The sequence below is a fragment of the Brassica oleracea genome, chromosome C6, assembly GCF_000695525.1.
Source record: "Brassica oleracea var. oleracea cultivar TO1000 chromosome C6, BOL, whole genome shotgun sequence".
NCBI classification, from domain to species: domain Eukaryota; kingdom Viridiplantae; phylum Streptophyta; class Magnoliopsida; order Brassicales; family Brassicaceae; genus Brassica; species Brassica oleracea.
The window spans coordinates 4,911,353-4,918,889 of record NC_027753.1 but is presented as its reverse complement, the minus strand read 5'-3'; the positions used below and the strand labels follow the sequence as shown (position 1 = coordinate 4,918,889).

At 33.9% G+C, this 7,537-nt stretch overlaps 1 pseudogene; it reads right to left on the bottom strand.

The window, feature by feature from the left end:
• Positions 1–327: 327 nt before the first annotated feature.
• LOC106296743 lies at positions 328–3,253 on the bottom strand (annotated as a pseudogene).
• Positions 3,254–7,537: the final 4,284 nt, after the last annotated feature.

Genomic DNA, 7,537 nt, shown 5'->3' with positions numbered 1-7,537 from the left:
CATTCCTGATTCATCTCTGTATTGAGTCAAGTTGAGAGGTTACATAGAAGACTCACGAGTGAAATTTACGATTCTTCGGAAACGCACACTCTCTCACTCACTCACTCACTCTCAGATATTACATGGAACATTTGAATCAAACCGTTTCAGTTAAGGGCACACTTATCTTAACAGAGAAGTCGTTGCTTTAAAGTCATATATAAAGTCACAAATTTTTGTCAAATTAAGATCTCCCTCTATTAAAGTCATTAACCAAGTTCAGAAACACCAGCCATGGCAAGCATCAATCAAGATATCCATGAATCGAAAAAAAAAACAAATGAAGGCTTTGAGGAAAATGTATCAAATAATTACAAACTGGAGAGAAGTGGAAATGCAACAACGAACAGTTTCTAGTTTTGAGAAATACAACTTTGACAACAATGTCATTCAAGCAAAAGCAGAACATAAAACCCAAAACCAAGTTTAAGAAACTGAGAGGATACACTCACACACATATGACACATATGCAACGGGGCTTCGGAGCCTCATTCATCAACTTCCTTACTACTGTTCGTGTCTCTGAAACTCTCTAATGGCAGCTTTCGGCAGCGTTCGACAACAATTTTTTTCAGGGATGGAAGAGCAGGAGGATTTGAGCATATTCTCTTTAATTTAGGCAAACCCCGTAAAGTGAGGGATTCTAGCTTCTCAAAGGGAACCGTCAGATCAGGATGCACATTGCTAATACTCATTCCCTTCTCCTTATTTATTATTTCTTCTAGGCTTCCTGAATTTGCCACCTCTAGATGCTTGAGATTTGGAGCAAACAATAACCAGGTCAATTCTTTTGGACCTTCCAAATCGATTATAACAATGCTAGAGAGGTGCTTGAAGCATGGAGAACTGTTACATAGAAGATCTTCTTTCTCTTTGCTTTTCCAGTCTATCTTTATCTCTGAGATTTCAGACAGAAAAATAAAAAGTTCTCGAAGACCACCCAGAGCTACTGTGTTTAATGTTAAAACCTCTGCGGACAGTTCGATAATCCAAAGGCGTTGAACACAACTCGCCAATCGCTCAACTCTTTGGATACTTTCCAAGATTAAAGCATCTTTCACGTTTACTGTTAAAATCTTCAAGTGCTCTAAAAGTTGTAGCTCTTCAATTGATCTTGCATCAATAAAAACATGAGATTTATATAGTTTCAACACCTGAAGATTTGGTAAGCTTGTTCCTATCCCATCAATGCTTGTAAGGCTGGTCCACTCCAGGTCCAGGGATATTAGTTTCCTCAACCCCTTCAAACCAATTGATAACGAACTTATATCTGTGTATGATAAATTGAGGTATTGCAAGGAAGTCAAGCTGCAAATTTCTTCAGGCAATTCCCTAAGATCGAAGTTACGCGAAAGATCCAAGACGACAAGGGCTTTCATAAACTGAAAGAATTTACCCGGTATACCCTCCAACTTGTTATCCCGGAGAAATAGAGTCGAAAGATTGGGGCATTTGGGACAGCAAGGTATCTCTTCAATTTGATTACTCATCAACGAGATCCTTTTCAAAATTGACCAGTTGATGTCATTTGGTATACGCCTTAGCTTCCCCCCGGATTTGACGCACTGTTTTCCAGACGTAGACCCTATCCAAATAGCCATTTCACGTAACACATCATGCATTTTCACCCCAGGTTTGCTACCAATTTCGTAAAGAGTGGATTTAGTTTCGCACTCCATCAATAGATGTGCACGAACTAACGAACCAATTATAACATGACCTTGGTTGTTACTTCCTTCTTCATCCCTCTCTCCCTTTATAAATCCTTCGTTGATCCAATATTCTATCAACTCCTCCTTATTTATTTCATAATCTTCTGGGAACAAAGAACAATACAGGAAGCATGATTTCATCTTTTCAGTCTCTAAACCATCATAGCTAAACTTCAAAACTGAAAGAATCTTTTCTTCCACGCCTGGAAACTCGCGGCTCTCCGTACTGAGAACATCAATTGCTTCACGCCATTCATGTACATCCTTTTTACATGACATAGCTTTGCCAATCACATTGAGTGCAAGTAGCAAGCCATAACATTTTTCACAAATCTTTTTTGCAATTTTGGGAATATCCGGATGCAACTTTAATATGTCTTCTCCAACTATACTTCGAAACAGTTCCCACGCTTCATTCCTTGACAAACAATCAATTTGCAACTTATCATCAGCTTCCATGTCACTGCAAACTTCCTTTGAACGAGTGGTGAAAACTATCTTCGATCCATTTTCTTGAGTTGGATGCGGAACTCCAATCTAGTTCAAATCTACCTCGCTCCACAGATCATCTAATAGCACTATAAATTTCTTTCTTCCTAGGATATTGGCTATGGAAGATGCTTTCTCCTTCTCTGTTTCCTTTTCCCAATCCTTGTCAACACATAATCTTCCTAGAATCTGATCCTGAATGCCCCTGTATTGCAAATCTTGAGAGACCACAACCCATATCACAACAGCAAATTCATTCGCCTCTTTGTCTAATTTGTTGTTGATAGTAGCTAAGAGGGTTGTTTTTCCAACTCCCCCCATGCCATAAATACCTAACGTTCTTCCTTCAGGCTTCATGATGCTGTTCCATGCCTTTCCAACCATCGAATCCAAACCTACTGTTGTTTGGATACGTTTCGTCTCCACCTTTTCTGCAGGCCTTTTTCCGGCCACATCTTTAAAAACTCCTTCAGGATAAAGCTCATTAACTTCTTCCAACTTCTTCGATACCTTTTTACCATACTCACAACTTGATATGCACTTTGTAGAACAATATCTAAAAACACACAATCTTTTCGTTTCAGTTGGTTTATCGTTAAGCAGACCACTGACCTGAGAGTCAATACGTGCTACCCTTGACAACCATCCTTCTACTTGAACAAGCCGCTGCAAACCTTTATCTTCTTCTATGGAAACTTTTGTTAACAGATCATCTCTCCTTTCTTCAAGTTTTCCATAGCTCTCTCCAGAGCCTCAAGATTAGCCTCCATCATGTGAATGTAATTTCTATCACCAAGTAAGCAGCCGTAGGTATGATCCAGCGCTTTATCACATGAGAAATTTAGTGAGAAACAGCCTCCCATCTTTGCTCAAACTTTCAGAAAGAAACCAAAACCAAACTCACTGCTTTGATGAGTGAACAAGAGAAAGAGGGAACACCAATAATTTTGATTGACTTGATGAGAAAATAGTAAGCCACCAGCGAAGACCAATAACTCTACACCAATAATTCATAAACAATAACAATGTAGGCCACACTTTTCCTTATCCCTTAGGATGTCTAATTAGAGTCACATGAACAACTTGTGGACTTTAAGACTTTGGATGTTACAGTCCAATCCAATTTATTATGTTTTTCTCCTGGGCAATTTACTGAAACTATATGTAATTTTGCCTTGGTTGCAGACTCTGAATCAACACCGTTGAGTATCATCCACCCAAACCTGTAAATTTAACTGTAAAATTTGATGTGTATAGCTGCAAACTTACTGTTGTAGATATATGTGCAGCCATTTTTTGTGGTAGTTATTTTGATTTTAAATGTAAGTTTTTTTTTTCCTGTAACAAAATGTAACCTTTTAGATTTAGATATTTCATAATAAAAAATGATTAGTTCGACTATAAGATATGTATTATATATGATAAATATTTTTCTATTCATTAAAATATTTTATACTAATAATAAAACAATTTTGTTATTTAAAGATAATACTTTATAAAATTATCTTAAAACAAAATTATCTATTAAATTTTAAAATTATATTAAAAGGTACTAGCTAAAAAATGATAAACTAGATTTTTCACCAGCACGGATGTGCGGGTAGATTTTCATTTTATAAATATATAACGGATACCATCGCAAAACTTTAAAAGATATTTACATTTTAGTGTTATATATTGTATAAATCTATAATGTTATTGGTTATGTTTCTTATTCTATAAAATTACTGTATAATGATTTGTTTTATATATTTACTTTATTATTAATTGTTATTATATATTAATATATTTTAGAGTTTGGTAAAATAAATTCATAGTATGAAATAAAAAAATTGAGAATCTCCTTCACTTTTTGTTGATGTAATTGATGAAATATATCTCGTATGATTTTTATGGTATTTATTTTAATAAAGAAGATATAGAATATAATTATAAAATTTGAAAAATAGCATACACTTTTATTTTATTTTGTTTTATAATAAAATTTTATTTAATCAATGGTATTAATTTAAATAAAATATTTTAAATTTTTACAAAGATTTTGTTAGATTTTTTCTCAACATTTTGTTATAAGTAAAAATAAAATTTAAATTTACAGTTAAAATTTATTTATTAATATCTATATAATTTATAAGATTTTTTAGAAATGTTATATATCAAATAGATTAACTTAAATAGTCAAATTGATGTAATTGATGAAATATATCTCGTATGATTTTTATGGTATTTATTTTAATAAAGAAGATATAGAATATAATTATAAAATTTGAAAAATAGCATACACTTTTATTTTATTTTGTTTTATAATAAAATTTTATTTAATCAATGGTATTAATTTAAATAAAATATTTTAAATTTTTACAAAGATTTTGTTAGATTTTTTCTCAACATTTTGTTACAACTAAAAATAAAATTTAAATTTACAGTTAAAATTGGTTTATTATTAATATCTTTATATATTAAATAGATTAATATAAATAATTAAATAAATGTAATTAATGAAATGAACCTAATAAGGCTAATATAACTTTTTTATGGTAGATAAAAATGATACTTATCTTTTAATAGAGAAGATTTTACCTACACCTTTTAAATTTTTGTATGGGAATTTGTAAAAAAGAACCTAAAATTTGAAATTAAATGCAAAAGTATACCCTAACTTCAATCAAATGAAAAAATCGGTTAGTGAAATTACAACCAATTCTTTATAATCAAACAAAAGATCGCAGTGATTTTTTTTCTCGAATATAACATTAATAATTTTTAAGGGAGAAAAATTGAAATAATATAATTATAAATAGGGCAATTCTCTTAAATAGACCATTTTGGTCACAAAATAGACTACAAAGAGGAAAATAACCAAAATATTTTATTTAATAGGTAAAATGACCCTAATACCCTAGATATAAAAAAATAAAAATTATTTGAAAATAATAATTTTTTATAGTTTTAGATTATATGTTTTAAATTCGATTTTTTTTATAATTTTTTTGAAATTTTTTTTAAGTTTTTTTTCAAATTTTCTTTTTGTAATTCGAATATTCTTTTTAAAACTATTTTTAAAATTGTCCTTTTAAATTTTTAATATTTATTTTTTATTTTATAAAATTTGAAATCTAAATCTCAAATCTCCACCCCTTAGCTCTAAACCCTAAGGTTTGGATTAGTTAACCTTAGGGATATAAGTGTATATTTACATTTTTAATAAAATATTTTGGTCTTTTTGATTTCTAAAATCTATATTTGTGATAGAAAATTTTTTATTGCTATCCTATAGTATTTTTTTTTTTTTTTTTTTTTTGCTAAAATTTGTTGCATATAATATAAAAATGGCAAAAGCATACATAATTATGATTATTACGTAGCTCTAGAGGGGAAAGTTAGTAAAATCATTATGAGGCCCATATGGATCATGACCTTGAGAAGAGTAGTCCAACGGGAATCTTGGCCTTCACGAGTTTTGCTCAGCTGTAAGAGAAAGCCCATAATGAATTATGGCCCAGTGGAGTTCGTCAATGCCATTCTACGGGGTAACGGAATGGTCTCAAGTAAGCGAGAACCAAAGTTGCATGCACGCACTTGATTCACTCGGATCAGATTCACGCAGCGAGGATAGTCTGTTTTTGATGGTGGAAGAGATGGTTGAGAGGATTGCTTCCTGCGACTTGAAGTGAGATCGGTGGAGCCTGTTATTACGCTCACGCCAAAGTTCGTGAATCAGAGTTTGCCAAGCTAGAATTGTGAGATATCGCAGTCGATTGTCTCCTGTGTAACGGCTCAGAGCATGCAAGTTATCATCCCAATCGTCTGAGGTAATAGCAAATCGGAGTTTCGAGGCAAGGTTTCTCCAGATTCCAGAGGAGAAGGAGCAGCAGAAGAAGAGGTGGTTCCTGCTCTCTGGAAGTAGATTACACAAAAGGCAGAGAGGGTCTGTCTGCAAACCCCAGGACAATAACCTATCACGAATAGGGCATCTGTTGAGCACAAACATCCAAGTAAGGATCTTTAATTTTGGGATTCCTTTTTTCAGCCAAACCACTTGGTGCCAAGGAACCTTTGGCTTTGATTCCCTCATGGAGTTGTAGACTTTAGCTGACACAAATTTGTTGTTCGATATAGGTGCAGAACCCACGTTGGTCCATTCCGGTGTGTCCTCATGATCTGAGAGAGTTATGGTTGATAGAAAGACTTGAACTTGCTCATCTCCTGTGATCTTGCCGGCCCTATTGCCCAAGAGTCTCCAACCCACAGCGATGCTAGTGATGAAGAGAGGGGGATACCGTAGTGTCTCGGTCCATTATGACCCACAAATTTGATTAGCTGTCCAAATGGAGACCAAGGCGTTGTCCAGAAGAAGATTGAATTTCCATTTCCCGGTAATATTCTGATCCGCTCCGTTGCAGTTTGTCTCATTCTCAGTATCTGCTTGAATAACCAAGTTTGCGACTGGTTCTCTTTCATTGACCAGAAGCATTTATCTTTAATAACATTCTGATGTATCCATGCCACCCAGACAGATTCTGTTTTGAAGAAGAGCATCCAAAGTAGCTTTAAGGTGCAAGTGCGGTTCCAAGATGCAATACTACGGATGCCTAATCCCCCTTCTGCCTTAGGAGTCGTAACAGAATCCCACGCCACACGAGCTGTATACTTTCCATCGAGATTGCCTTTCCACAGAAAGGCTGCACACATCGAGTTGATCTGCTTAATGCATTCCACAGGAAGGAGAAAGGCAGCACACCAGAAGTTGATAATCCCCGAGATCACTGAGCTTAAGAGTTGAAGTCTGCCTGCAAAAGACAGGTATTTTGTTGTCCAAGAACTCATTTTAGACTTGATTTTTTGCAGTAGAGGTTCACAGTTAATGAGTGATTACGCGTTTAAGCACACACCAATTAACCTAATGTGCCAACAATACCACAATCGAATGGTATGTCATTGTAGCATTTTAGGATCGAATCCACAGAGAACTAGAGACTTATAACACCAAGAATACACAAACCTTCCTAATTTAAGCAAACAAGAAGATAGAAGATTTGTAACAAACTAATATCCTAGAAATATAAACAAGGTGATCTCAAATCCAATCAAGAAATAAGTGCAAGAATTCAATCAAATACTAAGGAGAATCCATGGGTATTGGGAATTGACTTCAAGTAACTAAGATCCAATCTAGGTGACAAGCTTTCAATCAAAGTAATCTCTTAAGTCTAAACACAATTTTAGACAAGTCCTATGTCTAGGTAAATGCCCATTTGCTTAGAAATCATTAAACATCAAATGTCTTTGGCTTAATT